Consider the following 23924-nt stretch of genomic DNA (forward strand, 5'->3'; position numbering starts at 1 on the left):
TGATTGCATTGCATCATCACAAACTCTTAAACAAATCGAGCCGCCTCGTCATGCGACGCTTAATATAAGGTTAAACAACATGGAGCAGTATCGGTGCCCTCGTACCAAAGGGCAAATACCTCCAGCCCCCACACACGGGGCATCTTCAGAAACATGCAGCCTTGCGGCTATTGTCAAACACCGAGTTAGAAAAGCAAAACCAAAACACGCATATTTCTTTGAACAGGCTCAGGACCAGAATTCTGCCATTGAAATCCAGGCAACCAGGGCATGGGGAAGGCGAAGGGCGGGCAAACCGAGGAAGGTGTTTTAGCATCTCTCAGTTTTAGTTCAGCCCTGCACGACCAGCTCACGGGAAAACAAGAGGCGGTAGCGGGGGCTGATACGAAACCGCCTACTGACCGCAGGCAGCCTTCTACAGCACACGACAAAATTCGTCCCCGACTGACACCTTCACGGCAGAAGTTACAGACCAGACAGGCATCGCCAAATGACTCTCTAGCCAACACGTATCTGAATACTTTGCGGAGGAGAGCGAGCTACGTATCTCTGCTCCCGGCGCAAATATCTGCTCCTCCGAGCCCGCAGTCGCCCACGAATCGGTGACAATTATCCCAGCGCCCCTACGATGTGCCTGAGGACTGGCAGGCCCTGCGCTAGCCAAGAAAGAGGCTCCGCCGAGTCTGTCCGCGCCAGCCGGCTCTGCGCTGCCTCCGCCGCGCTCCAGCCCGCACCGAATGCCCCATTTCCGCGCGTTATTACGGAGCTGACATCACGCATCGGTGCAAGCACAGTCTGACATCTACAGTTAACTCGGCGGCGGTGTAAGTGCCGCCTGGCTTACGGGCATTTGGTGTTGCAACAGCCTTGCTGCTGGACCCTTGAAAGAGAAGATATATCTATATATCTATATCTATATAGATATATCTATATATCTATATCTATATAGATATATCTATATATAGATATATAGATATAGATATATAGATATATAGATAGATATATCTATATATCTATTTCTATATAGATATAGGTATATAGATAGATATATCTATATATCTATATATCTATATATCGATAGATAGATAGATAGATAGATAGATAGATAGATAGATAGATAGATAGATATACACGTATAAAATCTGCTACGGAAAGCCTTGCAGTGACTTCTTTCTTCTGCACGAAGCCAGCAGAGCGACGTCCCTCCTGCAAACGGAGGGAAATGCAGCGAGAGACCCCCCCAGCTTCACCCCAGCTGGGGGCCACGGCCAAGGCGAGCACCCCAAGAAGCAAACAGATGCCGCTCGACCCCCAGGACGGGAAAACCTCGCCCGCCCTGCAACCATTTGGCCTCCAAACCACGACCCCCGGCCCCGCCAGCCCCGGGGTCTGGCAGCGCTTGGCGAACCGCGGAAAGCGCCCGCTGCCCGTACAAAGCCCGGCGGGGGCATGAATAAAACATCGCCCGGAGCAGGCGCGGGGTGGGACGGGGGGGGCGCGGATCGGGAGACGGAGAAATAAGGGAATAAAAGGGCTGCGCGGCGGCCCCGCGGTGCCGGGGGGGGCACCCACACGGAGCCCGGCCCGGAGCGCCGCCCGCCCAGCCCCGGGCCTCCCCGCCGGGGGAAGCGGCGCCCCCGGCCCCGCGGCTGCTCCCCCGCCGCCCCCGCGGGACGCTCACCTCCCGAGCCGCCGCCCGGAGCGGCTCCTCCGCCGCGGAGAATCCGCGCTGGGCCCGGGCTGGAGAGGACGGGGAAGGCGCGGGGGGGAGCGGGCGGCTCCAACTAAAGTGTGCGAGAGCGGCGGCGGCGGCGGCCGGGAGCGGAGCGGCCTCTCGGCGAGCCGGGGCGGGGAAGGGGCGGCGGGGAGCGGCCGGCCGTCACGGCGGGGAGGCGGGGAGAGGCCGCGGGGAGGAGCCGCGAAGCTCCGCCCGCCCTGCGCGCCGCCGGGGCCGAGCGCTCCGCCCGCCCGGGGGCTGCGGGGGACCGCGGTTCGATCCCGCGCCGCTCCCGGATCCCTCCCGCACCGCTCCCGCACCGCTCCCGCATCTCTCTCGCATCTCTCTCGCATCTCTCCCGCATCTCTCCCGCATCTCTCCCGCACCGCTCCCGCACCGCTCCCACACTGCTCCCGCATCTGTCTCGCATCACTCCCGCATCTCTCTCGCATCTCTCCCGCATCCCTCCCGCACCGCTCCCGCATCTCTCCCGCACCGCTCCCGCATCTCTCCCACATCTCTCTCGCATCGCTCCCGCATCTCTCCCGCATCACTCCCGCATCTCTCCCGCATCTCTCCTGCACCGCTCCTGCATCACTCTTGCATCGCTCCCACATCTCTCCCGCATCTCTCCCACACCGCTCCCGCATCTCTCCCGCATCCCTCCCGCACCGCTCCCGCATCTCTCCCACATCTCCCCCGCATCTCCCCCGCATCTCTCCCGCACCTCTCCCGCATCGCTCCCGCACTGCTCCCGCATCGCTCCCCCGGGCCGAGGGGCTGTTGCGGGGGAACGGGGCCGCAGGGCAGGTGCGAAACAGGTTGGGAGAGCGATGGAGCCGTTTGAAAACAATGCCGTCTCATAACTGCCCGTGAAGCGGCTGTAAACCCGCATTAAAAAATGTGCCCTTCCCAATGCTTTGTTTTGGCATCGTGTCGTTTTTATAGTCGTTCTGGAAATCTGTAAAAATAAAATCTGCCCACTGGCCAATTTGTCTTTTCCCATGGACTGCTGGGATTTTTACAAAGATAAAATTATTATTATAAGAAAAAGAAGAAACACGCAAAACTGCTGGAGAAAGGTGGTGAGTTTGTGCCTTTTCAAAATCTGAAATTTCACACTATGAGAGGTTATTTCTTGGCTTGATTTGCGCCTTATTTCTATTTTGATGGATCCGTCTGATTAGAGCATGATTTTTACCCAGGCTGATGTACATTGTTTCCACTGTGGATGCAATCGTAGTGGGATTGTGGACTTCTATCACGCTCGTACTCACATTATACTGCCATAGTCACTGACATTTGCAGAAGAGCATTTTTAGTACCATAACACAAAACACACAGGGAGAGATAAAAGCGTTACAGCTGCTGTGCGTGTAGAACAAGCCTTGAAGATGCAAAGTGTAAAAAGGGAGCACCGAAAACAAGAAGCCTCTTAAAAGAGCGGATAAAACTGGTGTAGAAATATCAATTTGGCCCATTTATTTAAAAAAAAAAAAAAATTTGGCTTTCATCAGGCTGCCGCCGTGAAAGCGTGTGTACCACGCGTGTTGCCTAAGTTAGATCAATGAAGCGATGCTTTTAGGGATCTCTCTGCCTTCTTGTCTCTAAAAATGGGAATACAATTCACTCATCTGTGCCAAAGGTATACGTGTTGTACCCGTGTCCTACTTGTTGTTGGTAAAAAATTAACTGTTACCCTAATCAGGGAGTTATTATCAGCACAACTGTCTGTGTTCCAAGCCTGAAAATTATTGCAAATGCCTAAGTTATCCTGTTTTATTTTCTAAAAGGTACCGGTGATTTCCTGGTATTTTAATGAAGTTCTACATCTCAGAAATGGGAGAAACTAGAGAAGTCATGGCTCGGCTTACAGATAAATAAGTGAAATTGTTGCACATTTTTCCCGATTAATTCAGAAGAAGAACCAAAACGCTGCACAAACTGCTGCCAGGAACAGTTTAAAGACTCTGATTAATTGGTATCATCTAGACCCTGCCTGGGGGATGCTAACGTACACTCCACAATGACAAATTCATGTTCCCTTTAAGAATAATAGTTCCAAAACGTTGAACTATTTCCTAAACGTGCTGATATTCAAAGGTCTTTGTAAATATAACCTCTCGATCACCTGGATTCTCCATGTCCTGTAAAATTTGAAGATGTCACGTACCAAAAATTTTTACAAGTGGGCGAACTTGCTGAGGTGGGTTTGATGCTGTAAATCAACAAGCTGCTCTTTGAGCTGTTCTGCTGCTTGACAAGCGATACAGGAACAGACGCGTAAACTTCCCGGCTTCTTTTTAATGGTGCTTTAACATCAAAGTCTAGCTTTACATATTGAAATTATTACAAATTAGTGGATGTTTGTTTTGCACAGTCTGGCCCTGCTCGTTGCATTCACTATCATCATTAAAATGGAAATGGTGTTAATCTGCAATAAAGAAAAATAATGGATCACAAATTCTCAGAGTATTTAGAAAATGCATCTTAACCGATAAATAATTACCTTAGAATAAGTAATGTCCTTGGAAACATGAACTGCTCTCATTCACCTCACTGAGCCTGTTCAGAGTGCAAAAAGGAGGCTGAAATATCGAAAAAGAGTCTGCATTACTCAAAGCCGCATAATTCTCCTGGATTTCCTTTTTCACTCTTTCGTCATCACAGAACAGGGCCTACATTAAAAACCCAGGACAGAAAGCAAGGCCAGGTGTAGGAGAAACCTACAGACACCCCTGGGAATTTTCGGAAAATCTTTACTGATCCCAGTTCTATATCCAGTATTTGTTTAGTTACTCTTCGGATTAAATTATTCTCTTTATAGCTGGGCTTGCAGTTAGGCAAGATAAGACAAAACAGGTAGATAAGCCCTCAGATAAGCCACGCACATCTTGGATGCTGTATCAACAGGACCAAAAGATCCTTGTCAGTACATCTAATTCTGAGGTCCTAATCCCAGAGTAATGACTGTGCAAAACTGTCTATTAATTTCAGTCAAAGGCAGAGAGAGGGAAAAACAAGCAGCAACTTTAGTTTTCAGTTGTTGAACAATTTTGATGCAACACAGATACTGCTGAAGTTAATACACTGAGTTTCTTAGCCTAAAATATATTTTGCGCTGGGACTGGAGTTATAGACCATGTGCCTATACTATAATAGGATAAACCGACCACGATGAACTTGATTTGCGTTCCTGGAGGCACCGTTTGTCAGAAACCCCCACCACTTGCTATACGATTTCTCTAACAAAGCAACGTACAATCTGAATAGACAGGAAATTAGTGACAACCAAGGACCGGATACTATGGTCTGCTCGGGTTCATCAGCAAAAATATTCCTTTTTTCACGGTGCAGAATTGGATCCAAAGCACACGCTGAGTTATGCGCGTTACTGCATTAGGAGCAAAAAACCAAGAACATTTTCGTCTTTCCAGAGCCCGCCTGGAACGGGAAGGGTTTTTGGGAAGCCACCCCTCACACAGGGCACTTTATGTTGCATTTTGCTGTCTGGGTCTTTGGGAAAGGGTTGGGCTGGTGCCATGGGAGGTAAGAGTTGCTGCGTAATGGTTCCTCGGCAGGATGGTCGTGGTACAATAATAGCAGTTTACTTGTTATGGTAACGTCTTAACTGCTGATGTTGAATCTGGAGACTACAACATTAGGAGATAAGCATTGTTAAATTTTAAGTAAATCAGACTTTCACAGGACCATAAAAATGCTGTTTGCAAGAACATAAGCAAAAAAATGGTAGCTATAACCATAATGAAGCATTAGGGGATATTCTGTGTATTTTAATGCACCAGAAAAAAAAAAAATATATATCCCAAGTTCATAACTAGCTGAAGGACGGCTTCGAACAGTAAAGGCTGGCATGAGTGAAGCCATCATTTGTGTTCTACCCAGGCCATTTATCAGCAATGGGGCAAGGGACTGTGCACCATGCGCACGGTTAAACCTGACCACGACTTTTATTACATCAGGGTCTCAGGCCTCAACATCTCAGATGTGCAAACAACGATTCAATAAAGTGACCTGAAACACAGAGTGGGCCTGGGAAGCAAAGCTACGAGCCATGGCTAAGAGGCCATGTTTTAGCTGCTAACACAGCATCCTTCTTTTCATGGACTAGAAGTGGGTATTAAAAATATGTATATATACATAGATTTGTCTGCATCACTTTTCATACCAGAAAGAAGAGCACACTGACCTGAGAATGCTGCTGTCCATGTGGGATTGAAGGTCTAGTTCGTTGTGCAACATTACGTGTTCTTCCCTTTTAATTTCCAAGCTGAGGAAATAAAGAAAAAAAAAATTCTTTGTCATTGTGCTGCTATTGTGGCGGAGAACTTAATTGCATTCAAATCAAGGCAAAGTTATGATTCCCTTAGAAATTGTAACTTGGTCCAAAAAACTGAGCTCTCTTGGAGCAGTTGTTGCTACGCACCTTTACAGAAAACATTAAACTGACGGAAAGTGTATATTATAGTTGATAAGGGAACTATTACTTTGAGTTTCACAACTTGTATGGGTACGTGATTAATCACGAACGCATTTTTATCGTGATTTTTGCGTATAGGCTGTGATATGGAGCTGTAGGGCAGGATTTGTCTGCCTTACCCCAGGCACCTCAGAGTTAGATGTCTGTGCTCCAGCAAGTCACCCGTGGCTCCTTTTAAAGTCAGTGGAGAGAAATAAGGACCTTCGGAGCCTGATTTCTCTTAGGATGAAAGGGATGTCCTCCTGGGGGCTTGTGTTTTGCTGGGATAACCAGCACGAGCACAGGCACCTAACTTCTGGTGTCTAAACCGTGTGAGCTGAATCCATCCCCAGGGGCCAATGTTGTCTTCATGAAGGCGACCGTTCCATCGTCATTTTAGGGAGCTTTCCCTCAATAAACATGTGAAATGTTTTACCTTTCTTGCTCACCTACTTCAATAGCGTCTATGTGTTCATCCTCCTCCAGAACTGTCACTAGTTAAGCCAGAGATAAGTGGAAATCCTACCACTTCAGCAGTAATTACTCAAGAAAAAAAGTGTTTTCAGTTAATTATCCAAACGAACTCACTTGCTCCCTAGGCGGCTCAAAGTTTCTCTTTTGGAGGAAGAAGAAAAAAGTTAGTAGAAAGAAAGATGTTCCTTCCAAAAAGGCAGGAAGGATATTGCCGGGAGTCTTAATCATCTCTCTAGCTTAGAGGAGCTGGAATAGCAATAGGGGGAATCAACAGGCAGGGATCCGGGACTACACTTGGAAAAAATCTACGAGAAAGTCATAATAGTCGTTCTCGGTGCTTAAAAATTGAGCATCGCTGAGGAGTTCACTCTAGGTAAGTTTAGTTTGGTTTGAGGCCAAATCAGAATTAGTGTTTCCATTGGACTGTGTTAAAATATGACACATGGTTTGGGTGTTATTTACGCATGTTTAAGCAGAATGGAAAAATGGGCTTTCCATCATTGTGAGTTAATGTCCAAACAATGGGGACTGTTTTGGCTCTAAAAATCCAGATTCAATGTCCAGCTCAAAAATTTATACACCCCAGTGAGACGCTGTGGTTGGGCTCATCTTTGATTAAAACCGGCGTAAATGCACTCTGGCCTCTTGCAAACCACTGAAGGCCGGTACCAAAAAGTGGTTCTGCGCTATTTGCTTTCAATAAAATTCAATTACATTCCAAAGACCTCTTCTCACCAGGTTCTTCTGTTGCTGAGCAGCAGGGACAGGTGAGGATAAAGCCAAGGCAGGTCTACAGGCTGATGTGGGACAGGCCCAGTCTTCTCTGTCCCTGTTTCGTTATAATCTGTCTCAGAAGGACTACACGGAAGAGGTGCTGGTGTCCCTCGTTTTCATGCAGGATGCCAAGTAGATCTCCTGCCCTCCCCATCACATCAAAAGTCCGCATTTGGACCTCCGCGAGGAGGAGAGATGCAAGTCTGCCTGTGTGGGGGAACTAACTAAATGGCAAAAAGCGGCGTATACTCACAAAAATGTCCGTCACCAGTGGCCACGGGGAATGGAAGGGAATCTGACCTTAGGAAACGTAAAAAGAGAGGGACATTTCTTCCACAGTCAAAGCCTGTGACAGTGGATGTTCTTGAAGTTTTGCAAAACCACCTCAGCTTCCCAAGGGGAGACCTTATTGTGGCCTCTCAGTGCTTAAAAGAGGCTGGCGAGAAAGAAGGGGATAGACCTTTTAGAAGGGTGTGTTAGAACAGAACAAGGGGTGATGGGTTTAAACTGAAGGAGGGAGATTCAGGCCGGACATGAGGAAGGAATTGTTGGCCCTGAGGGTGGTGAGAGCCTGGCCCAGGTTGGCCAGAGAGGTGGTGGCTGAACCATCCCTGGAGACATCCCAGGCCAGGCTGGACGGGGCTCTGAGCAACCGGAGCTGGTGCAGATGGCCCTGCTCAGGGCAGGGATTGGACTGGATGAGTTTTGAACGTCCTTTCAACTCAAACTGTTCTATGATTCCTTAAATCACCGAGCCACCGCACAGCCAGGAGTCAGGCACATGACTATGTGGTATTAATACCCACCCAGGTGATCAAGCTAAATATACAGATAACACAGCCTTTTCCGAGCGGGGAATAAGAGATGAAAGCCTTACCGGCAGCGATAGGGGAGAAGAAAGGAAAGCTGCAACCTTTCTGTGTCTGCTGCTGGTGGGATGGGGTGCTCCGGGCTCCAAACCACAGAGGCATCTCCCCTGAGGTGAGTACTGCCCTGGGAGTCTGAAGAACCTACAAGCCAACTTAAACACTAACCTACCTCCCAGCGTTGTAGCGGTGTAAATTCTTACAACGTACTACGCCTGAGACGGTGCAAACGTCTGTTAGTGGGTCAGTTGTTTTGTGGACGTGTCTGTGTAGGGGTAGGTGCTCTTCAGAGAAGGGAGAGGGAAGGAACTGCCAGTGTCTGGAGTCTGATGTGGCGCAGAGGTCCAGGTGTGATGCTAAAGAAAAGCTGGGTCGAGCCCGATTGAAAAAAAAAAGAAAGCGCTTTAAAGATGCTCAAACAGAGGTGTAGCTCTGGAGCTCAACAAACCTTGCTTCTCGTTGCCTGTGCAACGGTGGAGGGACATTTCACAATTTTGCACAGCTGGGATAAAGAAATACAAAATGTTGTTACCTCCCTTGGTTGCCGTGGGCCTGTGCTTTCCCCCGTGAGCTGCTGTCAGCAGCTAAAAGGTGTGCAGCAAGCCCGAACCTCCAGCTTTCGCTATTTGTGACTTCTACTGTTGACCGGGAAGGGGAAGGCGGACTGAGGTCCATCTGGCAAAGCCTTTCGAAAATGAAAGAACATTGTGCCACCGGCTGTGTTCGAAACCTTTCTCATTGTCCCTGTGCATCTCCATAAGTCCTTTCCCCAAATATGTTTGAGTGGTCTGAAAAATCTGGTTAAATCCGGAAATTAAGGACTGGCTGAAAACAACGTGTCTGAAGGTATCCGTCAGCAGATGTCTTCTTTAAACTGATGCAATTCACAGCAGGTTTGAGGTGTCTGGATGAGCAGGATCAGATGTTTTATTAGTTTGTTGAGTGTGGTGAAGGTGGAGGACAAAGGCTGACGTACTCGTACTCCCCAGCGGACACCAAGACTTGTGGCTTTAGCTGCAGGTGAGGCAGTTAGTGAACATTAAACCAGAGTAACTAAGAGACTGAGCAGATCCCAGTTTTCAAGAGGGAGAGGATGACTGTTTTTCTGTTCTCTGTTTCAATGAGGACCGAATCAGGCTCCTAAATGTCCTAACACACATCCCGATAACCGGGGAACGAGAATATTCAACTCATCTTCGCAACCACCTGCGCTCCTGTACTTCCTTTCAGAAAACAGCGACCTCCATTAATCTTCTTCTATTTAACTGGGTTAAATCTAAATCTATTTTTTCTATACTGTGACTGGAAGGGAGACCGATCGCCATACATAACTCATGATATATTTGTATGTATACAACTAAAGAAGTACTGGAGGAGGTTGACCCTCACCCAACTCCATGGTGTTGGACTGGGAGCAGTTTAGCCCAATAACTTCCGAGGCTATGTGGGAGCATCCCCATCCCTGCCGTGCACCGAACGTTGTGTTTCTGTGGTTCGAAATGGGGTTAGGGCTTCTTCGAATGCGACCGACCATTTGCAAAACACAAGGAGCCTGCTCTTTGCTGGGCCCCGTGGGGACTGGAGGTGAGGACCAGTTTTGGGGTCCCACCTGGTTGTGCACTGGGCTTGTTTGGGCACGGCACCAGCTTCAGCCACTCAGTTTCTCAATCCTCAGTGAAACGGGAATAAATACTTCTTGGTTCCTCACCCGAATGGTACAGGGTTTTATTTTGCTGCATTTGAACAGCACTTTGAAGATACAAATCCCCAGCGTTACGATTTGTTTGAACATGCAAGCCCTGCTAGTAAAGTCCCGTATAAAAGCCCAGCTCTCATCTCAGCCACAATGGTATTAAGAATAATGCAAATGATTCAGAAATGCGAGTGGTTCAGAGCCCATAAAAGATACCAGGTGTAAGCAAAAACAACAAAAAACCCTCTGTGTACTACAAAGCAGTATCACAAAAGACTCTCATAACAATATACGCCGAATACTGTTTGTATTGTAGGAGAAGTGTTCAGTGTCCTCTCTGGCAGAAAATCGTATGTAAATCACAAAATCTTTTCCAAGATGCTCCATAAAAACATAAACCTTGTGGGCTAGGAGATGAGTTGGAGGCTGTTACCTAATCTGCCCTGGAGCAGGCCAGGAAAGTAGATCTGCTGCTGAAAGAGAAACAATTTTCCAAGATTTATAGCCTGTAAATATTTTACGTACCCTCCAAAGAAGGTGTTTATACTTGTAGGAAAGAATCCGTACAAAGCGTGTGTGGGGTTGGGTCCTCTTTGGTTTGGCATGACTGTGAAAATAAATGAAAGCATCCCTGGAAACCAAGAGAGTTCAAGTGCCTTTTGGTGGCATCCCACCCGTCACAGGGAGGTACCGTGAGGTTTCCCTGGTGTGTCTGACCTGCAATGTTCTCACATGCCCGCGACCGCCCGGAGAGCTTCTCAGAGCTTACCTCTGAGCTGAGAAAACGCAGATGAACCACGAATACGGAGCATTTCGATATCTTTTTCAATTCACAAGCTAGTGTCCAGCACAGGCTGCAAGCTGTCCCCGCTTTTAGCTTTCTTATAATTGGGTCTAATGTGGCTGAGATTTAGCACGTCGTCTGCAAACGCTCTGCACGCTCCGAGCGATGCACGAGGGTGATGAACGGGGTGGTGTTGATATGTGCGTTCTCCAGGGCTCATTAGAGGCAGCACTAATATTTACTTGTTTGCATTTCAAACGAAACGGAGTCTATTTAATAACATCAGCAATTCGGTCAATATTGGCACAGTCCAGGTGCCAAGCGGGGAGCTGGGTGATGTTTTCGTTCACGCCGGCGCGCTCTACAGCGCTGCGGTTTTTATCGGGAGGTGGTGTTTTCCGTCACTGTGGTGTCACCAGAGCAGGTAGGAGGATTATCTGCTAAAATCTCAGTTTGGTTCCTGAACCAGGTGCCAAAAGTGCCTCCAACCTTTACTCCTGCTGACCGCTGCCCCTGTCCCAGAAACCGGTTTGCCCATACTTGGTCTGTTAAGCATCTTCTCTTCCTCCTTCTGTTCTATCTGCTCAGGTTGAGCTTCACAAATCCTCAGCTCCATGTGGGAAACATCAATTTTTGCCCCTCACCTGCTCCATCTATGGAGCAGCTGATATTTTTTTCATCAGCATCTGCTTGGTGTGACTACAACTTTCCATTCCTAACATGTAGTTAGCTGGGAAGAGAAACGCAATATATTTCTCCATTCATCGATACCCTTGCGAAAGCACACTATGGATTATGTTGTTCACATAGTTTTCTGGGGCATTCATCACAGAATTTTGCAGACAGAAGTGGAATTGTTCCTAAAAGAGCTCTGAGGAAGGGGAGTGTGCTGATTCGCACGTTAGGGATGGAAAAGCTGAGGCAGGGGAGCAAGATGACTTGCTCAAGGAGTCTGCAGAGGAAGAGGGGGAAGGGAAATCCCATCTGCCAAAGAGGGAATTAATCCAGACTACAGGAAGCATGGGAGATGACTCAGCTGCAGATGATAAGAAGGCTGGAAGGCAAGTGAAAGCTGGCCTGAAACCTGGATGGATGCGAGAGAACTATATTTTCTGAAATTACTCCCAAGAAAGTACCTGTGCAAATGCAGCTGAAAGGACTAATCCGTCAGAAAATAAGGGGGCTGTGAAGTACAAGGTCATCTCTACTTGGCTGGAGCGCAGTGCTGGGCAGGGATGCTGAATTCCAGCCTCTGAGCAAAACATCCTCTCTTGGATCAATAGTTCTGTTCACAGCAGAGGTTGCAAGACGGGGTCACAAGAAAGAAGTCATTATTTTGCTACTGAAAATTCGCAGTTTCTAGCTGGTAACCATTGCTGTTTTCTGCCTGTTGAATGTAACTGTGCTTAAGCTTGTCCTACTTTATGTATTTTAATATTTTTTAGCTTTAAAAGTGATGGCAAAATAGTCCTCCGGCATGCTCCTAAGAGCTTTTATAATTCAGGTTTTTTGCACGGTGATATGATGGCAGAGATTTAGGTGCTGAGAACTACAGAAGCACCTAGCCTATCCATATGAATTTAATAAAGTTAATCTACACCGCACCAAGTACGTAATTCAACTGAGGCAGTTTTTCACTCGTCGAGTAATTTCCAAGCAAATAATTTTCGATAAGATGATTTCAACTCTTAACTCCAAGCTTTGTGTTCTACGACCAAAGCAGACTTCTACCTCTGCATCATCTGGTGGTCCCACTCAGTTCTTTAGATAATGCACACGTTGGTGTCAGTAGTGAAAAAACTATGTCTAAAACCAAGAATAAAGTGTGTCTTAGTGACAGGACGAAAATCCCCCATCAGCAATGACTCAACTCAGCAACTTTTATCTCGCTGGGATCATGTTTTCATGGTGCTCTTAATAAAGAAATATTGTACTGTCAGAGTAAAACTCCAGGTTGTGTCTTCCAACGTGGAAGTTACCGCGTCTTCATTTAGCCACTGATGGGGCAAATATGTTGGTGCAGAGAAGTACAGCTCAGGGAAATATGAGCCAATGTGTTTTCCCCGGGGACATTTCAAATAGCTCCTATTTCTGCGTGGGCAGAGATGGCTTCACAGCAGCTTTTCCGAATCACAGAGGGCAAAGCAGAAGGCGAGTGTAAATCATCAGGACGTGGGAACTCAGTCATCTGAGTTTGGAAAGCATCTGTGGCTCATTTTCGGTCAGGATTTGCAGGGAAGGCTGGTGGATTGACTCGAAGAACTTCCTTGTCGACCTTGCAGCAGATCTAAACTAGGTTGGTTTTGTGCCGTACGTTTTTAGAGCTCGTATTGGTACACATTGCGATGTGCTGCGGGTGCTTTATCTTCTGCTGAGAGTGAAGAGGAGGAACATTTGCCTCCCCCGTCTTCGTGACGCTGCACCTCTTCTGATCCAGCCCAGACGCCTCCTGAGTGCACTCAGATATTGTCCCACGTGTGCCCTGGCCTCTCTCGTCACCGCTGCCCACAGCGCGGATGGAAATGTGCTATCATAGGATCATTTTGGTTGGAAGGGACCATCAAGACCATCGAGTCCGACCATAACCCACCCCTGGCACTGCCCCGTGTCCTGAGAACCTCATGTCCGTCTGTCCAACCCTCCAGGGATGGTGACTCCAGCACTGCCCTGGGCAGCCTGTTCCAATGCCCCACAGCCCTAAACATCTAAATAAACACGGTATTTCTACTTGATGTGAAGCAACTGTCCTTTTTAGTATTCACAGCTTCCTGACGGAGGCATCTACTGATTTTATTAACAAAAATAACCCTCCCCTTTTGGAGTCAGTTTTCATTTGCCTCAGCGCAGCCACAAAATTCCCATTGGATGCCAGTGGCAAGTGAAGGAAACTTCTAGAAATAAAGGCCCAATAAAACGTAAGTAGAATGTAGCTCTAAAGCGTGGAGTATTTTAGAGGAAAGGCATCCCTCAAAGCAGTTCAGTGTACGGTGAACACGATGCCCAAAGCTGGCAAGTGCCCAAACCAGCTTCAGCATTTAGATAACTGAGCATCCCTCTTGGAAACCTGATGTTGGGGAAACTGATGCTCTGCAAAGAGAAAAAAAAAATGTTTGCTAAGGCAAGATGGACTGGCAGACATACATATTTTAAGACCAGAAGAAAGAATCTCTTCAGAAAACTACATGTTGAACGAGCTTTATGGCTTTATCGTGCAAAAAGAGTCTTGAGCGATGTTATAAATGTCCCCGTGTATTTGCGGTCCCTCGCTACGTGTTAATTGCAAGTCTGTCACCAAAACTACGTGTTTTAATAGAGTTCAGTTCCTTTAGTCCTTCAGACAACACAAAGGAAAGGGCCCCAGCGAGACTTTTATCCCAACGTGTTGTTAGCAGCACCCTGACCGTGGCTTACAAGCAATTAAAATAAAATTTAGGCCTGAGCGTGATGCAACCCTGTGCTTCCCTATGTATAGGTGAGCTGTAATTCCTCTCTCTTTGCGCTGCCCTTCATGTCCAAGCCAAATGGCAAATTTAGGATAGGCAGGTGATGGAAGTTCATTAGAGCGATGGTGCAGACAGTAATCTTATTGCCTCATTTAAATCTCCGCATGAGAAAGCTGGTTTGCCTTGGCTCTGCTTACAGTCAGCGGAGCCTAATTCACGTGTGGTCCAGTCCGGCTAAGCTGTGATCTCTGCCGAAGCTTTTTTTGGTTGTTTTTAGCATGTCCTAAGGCTCCGAAGCTAGGTGCATGAAACCAGGCAGCGTGAAGGACCTCCCCGAGGGAAATAGGTGCCTTCCATCAAAAAAACACCCCTATATCACCAGCCTCTCACAAGCGTGGCCAGGTGGGCTCCAAATCTGGCTGCCAGCTAGGATGATATATAGAATCATATAATTCTGTCGCTTTTTAATCCAGGGCTGCAGAAATTCCGTGCTGGGAAGAAAAGAAAGGCGGCGAGTAAAGATTTCAACAAGAAAATCAGAGCTGGGAAGGAAGCTGGTCAAAGCAGAAGGACGCTAGGTAAATTCAAAATACACATAGCCTAACTATTAAGGTGTAAAGGAGTAAAGTCCTCTGGGGAAAATGAGAGGAGATTTATAAATCTTCCCTTGATACACAGAAAAGAACTGGTATATTAGGAGGATTATATTTGAAGCAGCTTAATGGTACTTAAGGATGTGCCAGCTTAATCACATTCATTAACAACTCTTTGTGACAGGTAAAGTCACATAGATGGAGAACCAGGGAAGAGACCAGATTTTATGCTCAAACTCCAAAAAGAAGCAGAGAATAATAAAACCACTGTGGAAAGAGAAGAAACTTGGGACATAAACAAACCTTTATACTGGCTATACGGGATCTTTGTCTTTGGTCTGGTTTGTGTGTATTTAATTGTTTCATTTTCAAACTTCCTATCTGATAACGTGCAAAGGAATATGTATTCGAGACAGCTGCCTCATTGGAGTACAGATTTGTTTTGTAGAAAGCCGGATGTTTTCAACAGCGTGTAAGAATGCCGTGGCTAAAAAGCATTAAAATAGCTACAGCCTGTGGTGCATGTTAATGCAGAGGCAGGCGCATATATATATATAATAACTGCAATTCCTTCCAGTGGGCTGGTAATTATTGCTTGGTTTTCTTAGTTAAATGGATAATGTGCTATGCTAAAGATATGTTTTTGTATCTTTCCCAATTTTTGCTTTCCCCATTGAAAAACTGCAGGATAATCTACTCGATTTTCAATAAGACTTTCAGATGTTTTCTGAAATTTGAATCCTCCTCGCTGCCCTCCTTCCATATCACTTTGGAAGGTGGCATGAGTAATTTTTAAAATGTTGTTTTAAAAATCTCATAGAAACAATAGGTATTTCTGATTTAACTCTCAAATTCAAAATAACTGCTCATTTACAAACTTCCAGGTGCCTCCCAGTGCAGAAATATGGGTTCCTATGAGACAATAAGCTGCTGGTCTTCAACATCACGGACCAACATTTCAGAAGTGTTGAGTTTTGTTAGCGGAGGAATCTTTCAAATTATAGGTGCCAAAGATAGTATTTTTCTGATTTATGCTGTATAGATAGAAATGTATCGCTCAAGTGTGAGAACAGGGAAGAGCTGAAGCATCCCCCGTGTAAGGCAAAGATACAAATAATTTGCATTATTTTCTGTTCTCTCAGGATATTGAAGAAGACAATATTGTGGCAAGCACCAACTCATTGCACGGATGCGACAATCAGGAGCTTACCAAAAGCCTCTTGGAGACGTGTTTAGTATTGTTGATTCTTGTGATCACGTCAAGTTACTCATCTTTTCTCAATTCCAATGGCTCTCCTTCTGGAGACAGCCCGTCTCTCCGCTCACATCTGATGGGTACCGCATTAGCATCATCACCTTTCCCACAAGGAAGGGAAGGTACGGTAGATTAGACGAAGCATCTGAAGGATGCTGCTGCAGCGTCACTTGTCAGCAGCGAGGGCCGGTCTAGCGACCGCAATTAAAAAAGAAAAAAAATCAAAGATTTGGGAGAGAAAGAGAGCTGCAAGCCAAGAGCATCACTGAGCCACAGCTCCCTTTTTGCACGTGGCTCTACGGTACCAGCGCAACCCCCAGTCTTGTTAAAAACCGAGATCTGTGTCTCCAGATTAAAGACACGCAGATGGTGAGATGTGCCGTGACGTGAGGAGTGTGCTCTGTCGCTCACGGGGACATCAGCTGAACTCGTTTCTCCTTCGTTTCGCAGGAGATCGGTGGAAGGGAAGCAGCAGCGAGTTGCTGGGGCTGGGTGCAGGACGTGTCCCGGGGGGCAGAGCTTTTTGGGGTATGGATGCTGGGCATGTTCTCTTCACATCCCTGGCATCGACTTGCATTACGTTCTTATTAAATGCACTGACCCCTGAAAAGACAACCCTGCTGATCACAACTGCTCCTGCCGCAGCCGCTTAACTCTTTGGTCTTGGATCCGCAGCAGCTGTCTGGAAGTTTTCTGTCACTGTATCGTTTTCTGGAATTGATTTTTTTAAATATACTGGGCTTCCATAAAATGACAGCAGGCTTTTGAGCAAGGCCATCAAGAAATTAAAATGAGACATAGCCTTGGCAGTTTCTAGGACACAAATAAGGTATTTAGACAATTGAGTAGATTAGAGAGAAATATAATTTTGTTTGCAGTGGAAAAATGCTAAGGAGGAAATTTTGAGGGCTGAGCAAACCATATCAGAAATGACAATAGCTTCTAGATCCAGGCAGGGCTGAATTTTTTTCATTTTGATTGTACATGTCTTTCGGATAAAAATTCGAACCGTATAGAAGAAAATAATTTTCTACTATGAGGATGGAGAAATACTGGCATAGGTTGCCCAGAGAGGTTTTAAAACCTTCGTCTTTGGAGACATCAAAAACTTGGGTGGACATGGTCCCAAGCAACCTGCTGTAACTGGACCTGCTGAGGAGGTTGGAGCAGAGGACCTCCAGAGGTCCCTTCCAACCTACGTGTTTCTGTGCCGACAGTAATGTGTTTTTTTTCCTTTTGCATGTAAAATACTAGTAGAGGTGGATCTGTACAATGTTTGGTGACGTGTTGACATAATTTAAGGTCTCAGCAAGATCCCTTTGTGTATTATCTTTAATATAGTCTTAAAATAAGAGAAAATACTGCTATTCTGGTTCAATATCCTTGACCGGAGCAGCTCATGTACAACCACAGCCGGGTAACCGTGACTCCGATTTCAGCCCCGGGTTAAATTCTGCAATGCAGACCTGCCAGGAGGTGACACGAATTTGTTTAGGGGGATGTCATAATATCACGTAGAGCAAATACGTGGACGCACGGTGTCAGAGGGACCCCGTGGGGCATCGCGGGTGACGTGCACCTGCAGCACGTGGATGAGCACTGAACCCCGCTCAGCATCGCCGTGCGGGACGGGATGGGAAGAAGGATGTGTTCCCCTCGCTCAGAACAATGAGAGGCCTTTTTTTTTTTTTTTTTAATCTAGTCGAAATATAATTACGGAGATTGGAATTTGGCTGCGAAACCTGGGCTAGCCTGTCTACAAAGGTGGAGTGAGCCAAGTTATTGAACCTTGGTCCTTGGAAGTGCCTTTGGGTTTTTACACCATGAGATTCTGAGGCTGCCCCATCTCTTTTTGAAGGATGACTTAACGATGAAGCTGGAAAGTTATGTGATTTTTTAAAAGACTTTATCTACTTCTGCTTACATTCCTGTTAAGCCTAAAGTCAAACTGCTTCTCCGGGAGTGACAGCTCCAATGTGAGTGAAGGGCCAAATGAAAACTATGTGGAGATCTTATTTGACAAGGCCACTTCAGACAAAAGAAATGTTAAACAAATAGTCTTACACAATGGGAAATGGTGAACTTCTGCTGAACCTTGCTGATGGCTGGGTGCCAAAGGAAAGTTTGAAGCTACCCGCATGTTCTCTTTTGGAAAGCTCTCTGGTCTGAATGTCCGGTGTTTGTATGCCATTTTAAATGGAAAATGAAGAGTATTTAATTATCTTTCCAGGGTATGACAGCTGATAGAAATTAAAATGTCTGCCTGGAACTCCCATGCTTCACAGAGTGAAAATCCTGCATGCTGGTAATTACTCAGATGATATAAACCGAGGCCATATTAAGCTGTACGCAAAACATAGGTGAGACGAGGTGATTTTGCAATGTAACGGTAGTATCAAAGCAAATTAAAATAGGAGCCCTGCCTGTCAGGAAGACTCTAATGTCCAACCACCTTGTCATTACCTTCTGATACCCCAGATTTTTTCCCTTTTTGGCCATTACAGAAAAGCCGCAGTCTAATATTTTAAAAATTCTGTTCATTACTATGTGCAGTAACTGCAAAGAACAAATTACTAAAGGGATCGATCTCATAAAGTAAAACTAATTATTTGAAATGGAAAGCTGCCATCACAACCTCATGACACCAACTGAAGTTGCAGAAAATGCGACTTACTCTTTTAGGCAAAAGAAAGACAGAGCCTGGGCCAAGTTGTTTTAAGGTATGTACTCGTCATTATCCTTTTAATTCAAGATGGGTCTGAGCTTCAAATGTGAGATTAAAAGGCAAGTGTCCCGAGAGGCTGGAAGGTGCTCAGGTGCAGTTTGCATCCCACCCCAGCCCCGATTTTGATAAGAACGTTTCATTCTCCTGCTAGAAGAAGGATGGACACCTCCAGAGGCTCGGAGCTTTGAGTCAAGGATGCTTCTAGCCGTAGTTTGAGAAGTTCACACATTTGTTGGATTGCTGGAGTTGCAACTTCTTTATCTCCATCCCTCTTCTGTGATGCCTACAAAATGCTTGGCCATAACTAGAGCTCATTCAGATGATAAGGTCTTCAGAGTGAGTCCTTCTCATTAAATCCTCCTTCACAGAGTTTATTTGACCCCAAGGAGTTGTAAAAATAAACTGTAAAGCAGCTCAGCCTTTCGCATGGGCCAGGCTGCGGTGAGTGGCAGGTATTTTAACACAAGCTATTCCTGAATCCACAGACTTGCAAGATAATCCCCCACCCCTTGTACTGCAGCTGACACCAGCTGAACACTTCCCAGCGCCACGACATATTCAGGGCTGTTTTCAGGAACAAATTATAAACATTTCTAGCTACAGGCTCAATACCACTTGGTTTGCCAAGCGCAGTCTCTTCCCTTGGTCTGCCAAGCGCAGCTGAATGCGAGATGTATTTCTGCTGAAGCAGGAAGACCCGTGAACAACTCGCCCAGCTTTCCGTCCGTATTCTCTGCAAAACCATGGATCCATGGCAGAAAAATTACTGCAGGAGCTAAGCTAGGCACCGTTTTTCTGCACAAGAGCCCGTTACTTAAGTGTTGTTCAACTCTGGTTAAAAAGCATGGGCTCTTCCACTCCCTGTCCTCTCTGCCATTTACGGTGCTAAACATGGTCGGCCAAAAGTAAAAAGCTTTGAGGCTGTTTTCTAGCTGCTAGCTTTAAATTTAGTCGAATTAAAATACTGCTTCCCAGGCACCCTCTCCGTTATAAAGTTTGTATCTGCCACATCAGTCCTACCTGCTCCAGCCCATTAGCTCCAGCGCTGCTGAGAAGGTTTAGGGTAGGAGAAGGTCCAGCTTGGCTCTTGGTGTCATGAGACTCGTTCTTTGGCTTCAGGATGGTCTGACACTGTGTGAGGTGGGCAAGGAATCTCCAAGCATAATATTTTTCTTCTGGTTAGTAATCAGAGAGCCCAAAATTATATCAGAATCACTGAAGTCACAGATTTAAGTTAGCCAACTTTCTAATCTTCTCCCAAAAAGTGTGGGAGGGGAAAGCTTAAAATTAAAAGAAGGCTGGATGGGGCTCTGAGCAACCTGATCTGGGTGAAGATGTCCCTGCTCATGACAGGGGTTGGACTAAATGAGCTTCAACCCAACCCTTCAACCCAAACCGTTCCATTATTCTATGAATTCCTACCAGAAAACCCGATAAAACCCCACTCTGTTTCACGAAGCCTAGTTTCCTGCGGGCTGTCTTACATTACCATGTCTCCTGCACTGCCATGGCCCATAGCCCAGCAAACCTCTTCCAATATATGACCAGAGCCCCTCCAGATGCTCAGCTCTCTGCAAAACAGCTTCAGCTCCCCTCATCTCCTCAACCTCTCCTTTCTCCAGCTCCTCTCCCTTGTCACCCATGGCCCTCACAGCAATCGCATATCTCTTCTCTCCCTTTGGTGCCCACCCAGGCAGAAGCAGCACCAGCCATTCTGTGGAGCTCCGTGCCCGTGAATTAGTTGGTGAGTACATCCATGTTGAGAACATCCATGGTGAGAACATCCATGGTGAATACATCCATGGTGAGAACATCCATAGTGAGAACATCCATGGTGAGAACATCCATGGTGAGAACATCCATGGTGAATACATCCATGGTGAGAACATCCATAGTGAGAACATCCATAGTGAGAACATCCATGGTGAGAACATCCATGGTGAGAACATCCATGGTGAATACATCCATGGTGAGAACATCCATGGTGAATACATCCATGGTGAGAACATCTATGGTGAGAACATCCATGGTGAGAACATCCATGGCCAGCAGCATCTGCTGAACACTGTATCTAGGATGCAATTTCCCCCTGCCTTTCCCTCTGCAGCAGCATCCGTAACATCACTTTTCTCTACGTGCTTCTCAATTCTCATGAAATTTAAAGGACTTCAATTTTTCAGAGACCTTTACTGCGGCTTGCTAGCTAGCTTGGGTTAAAGCTGACCGTGGTCTGATCCCAACAACCTCGTTTCCACAGGAAACCAGACTAAAAAAGCTGTTTCTCACTGGCACTTGGAAGCTGCCAGTTTGATGAGCTGCCAGAGCCAAAAGAAAAAAGACAAAAGCAGAGCTCGCTGCGCTTCCTCCTGCAATTTCTTTCCCATGGAGCCCAAAGGTGAACGGCCAGGCCGTGGATCTCCCTGCAAACAAGGTGTTGGCAGCAGTGCCAGGAGATGTCCATGGAGATTAAGTGTCTGGGAACAACAGGCTCTGGCTGCTCGTTACATCGATCTGGTACCGACTGGTCCCTAAATGAAGAGGAGTCACCAAAAGTGAGCCACAGGCCACTTGGCTGATTTTCATTAGCAGCTCTAAAAAGTCACCTACTCCAAAGTTGGACAAGGCACATCACTACTTTATTTCAGCTTCAGCTCCCTTGCAAGTTCCTCCAGCTTCTGAACAGAACCCTTGTTTTTAATCTTGAGAGGAGCACTTAATGCCAAGCCAACGCAATCGCCTGCTTTTTCCTCGGCGACTGATCCTGTTTCTCTGTTTTCGGCGCAGGATTGAACGGCTGATGTGCGGCAGAGCTGCCAATCCCTGCACGTGCCGGCCGGCGTGAACCCCCGCCAAGCTGGGGGCCGGCACCGTCACCCTCCTGTGGACAAGGACCTGAAGTCCCTGCCGTTAGAGCCACAGCTCTCTCGGATTTGAGTACCGCTCTGCCCCGGCCCTGGCTCTCTGGGGAGACCCCGCGCCCCCCGCGGCAGCTCTGGCGGAGCCCTCGGTGACTCGAGCGGCAGCTGTGAACCACGAGCACCTCTGTCCATCAGACGCGCAGGATCTCAAGACGATCCACAGAAATCTGGGGAACCAGCAGCCACCTCTGAGAAACCCGCTGTGTGAAACCCGCGGATTACTATTGCAACAGCACATCATCAGCAGGGTAAAACTAACCCGTCTCACGACGGTCTAATCCCAGCTCACGTTCCCTATTAGTGGGTGAACAATCCAACGCTTGGTGAATTCTGCTTCACAATGGTAGGAAGAGCCGGCATCGAAGGATCAAAAAGCGACGTCGCTATGAACGCTCGGCCGCCACAAGCCAGTTATCCCTGTGGTAACTTTTCTGACACCTCCTGCTTAAAACCCAAAAAGCCAGAAGGATCGTGAGGCCCCGCTTTCACGACAGCGGCGGTGGTGGCAGCCGTGGATTCCCCATGGCCTGGACTGTAAGGTCACCCCTTGCCTTCCTGGGGTCTCTGTCTCACTCCACTGCAAGAGGACGAGGTCCCACAGGACAGTTTCCATCCTCACACAGACCTCGGGCTGACACAGAGCAGATCCATCCCGCGTACCGCACAAAATGCCACATGCAAGGGCAAAGCCACCAATTTTTAAACCGTGTAATGTCCACGATGGAGCTGAGAGCCTGGCCCCACAAAGACTTGCCCTGGCACTGCCTGGGGACAAGAACCCGTGGCACAGAGGAGGTCCTTGACCAGCTGCTGGCAGCAGGATTTGGGAGCATTCCCCGCTTTTGCCGTGCACCAGTTTTTCACGATGCCCGCCTGAGGCAGTGAAGTCACAACAGCGTTTTTTCGACATGCAAACCAGAACAAGTCAATAACTGTGCCCAGAACCCTGGGGAGATCGATTTCTCAATGTCTACATAAGTCTGCGAAATGCCAAGGTCTCAACACGTCCTTATCGAAAGCTGGGACAGTGTATGAAAGCACGATGGAAACGGCTGGAGAACCAGCGTGTTGTCAGACCCCAGTACAAAATGTGACTGAAGATATTTCAGTACGACCCAGTATGCTCTAGCAACTCTGTCTGCAGGAAACTTCATCAGAAGAGGTGTTCCAGGAGCAGCATGGAGAAAAAGAGTGTCCCACTATTAATTTGCATCTGCCCGAATGCACAGATTTCCGCAATTGTTCTTATCAACCAAAAACTCGCTCGGCAGGAGAGATTTTTAACTGCAGCGATTAATTTATTAAAGCTACGCGTCACGTGAACCAACACAATGAAGAAGGATGCATGTGCCGAGGTGGCTTTTTACCTTTTCCTTTTACCACGTGGAAGTGCCTAAACCAACCGGGAAGACAGAAATCTCGATTTGACATGACAGTCCCCCAAAACCCATGGCTGTGCTACCCTCTCCCCCACCCCGGCTGGGCAGCATTTGCTGATGCAACCAGGAGCTGGGTTGTGCATCTCGACAGGGCTGGTGGTGCTGGGACCTGTCAGGAGAGAGATTTTCTCCTGAATTATTCAGAGCTGTCAACTAGAAACCAGCCTAGGGTGAGATGAGACCACGGCATTCATTTCGGTTTAGTTTAGACGGAGGACAAATTAGGGGTAAATGAATTTTGATTGTCCATGCACAAGAGCAGCTCCTCTGGTACTTCGAGACTTTCAACTTTATCATCCGCTGATGCCCTCTCGTCAAAAAAGAACTTGACAAATTAGTTGCCAAAGGTCTCATCACACCATAATACAGATATTACTGATCACCAAAGTCTGTGTGCACAAAAAATGCTTTGCAATTCACATCCTATTCTTTCCTTCGCTAGGTTTTGAGTCCGTTCGGGGTGGACAAATTGCGTGGTCAAAAAATTACACTTGGTGGGTTTCACGGCTTAGCCAGAAAAATCTGTGCTGAAAACATGGCACTTAGTCTGTGCGGTTGTCCCGGTAAGCAATAATCATAAAAAAGCTCTGGGGGAAGTAGCTGGCTTGATTTTTATCTTGGTTTTCTAAATTATGCATCTAAGTCATGTTTCCAAATTTTACCTTCCATAGAGAAAGGCAGAACTTGAACTGGCTATTCCCTCTCCAGCTGCTTTGGCCACAAAAGTTTCCACTTGCGGAACAAATTCCTTCCAAGTGCCACC

The 23924-nt window shown here is 47.0% G+C and overlaps 1 protein-coding gene and 1 long non-coding RNA gene across 2 annotated transcripts in view; one reads left to right on the forward strand and one right to left on the reverse strand.

Moving 5' to 3' along the window:
• The window catches only part of C20H1orf21 (chromosome 20 C1orf21 homolog), a 109769-nt gene extending 107907 nt beyond the window's left edge, over positions 1 to 1862 (reverse strand). Inside the window, exon 1 of the mRNA XM_065649105.1 lies at positions 1682 to 1862. The gene's annotated coding sequence lies outside the window, so the exon portion shown is untranslated. The remainder of the gene's footprint in view (positions 1 to 1681) is intronic.
• Positions 1863 to 8301: 6439 nt separating this feature from the next.
• Positions 8302 to 19374, forward strand: LOC135996813 (uncharacterized). Its single transcript, XR_010607318.1, has 3 exons — positions 8302 to 8426; positions 14705 to 14809; positions 15967 to 19374. It is a non-coding gene; the product is annotated as an uncharacterized LOC135996813 (long non-coding RNA).
• The last annotated feature ends 4550 nt before the right edge of the window (positions 19375 to 23924 follow it).

This window comes from Caloenas nicobarica, chromosome 20 (genome assembly GCF_036013445.1).
Source record: "Caloenas nicobarica isolate bCalNic1 chromosome 20, bCalNic1.hap1, whole genome shotgun sequence".
Classification (NCBI taxonomy): Eukaryota; Metazoa; Chordata; class Aves; order Columbiformes; family Columbidae; genus Caloenas; species Caloenas nicobarica.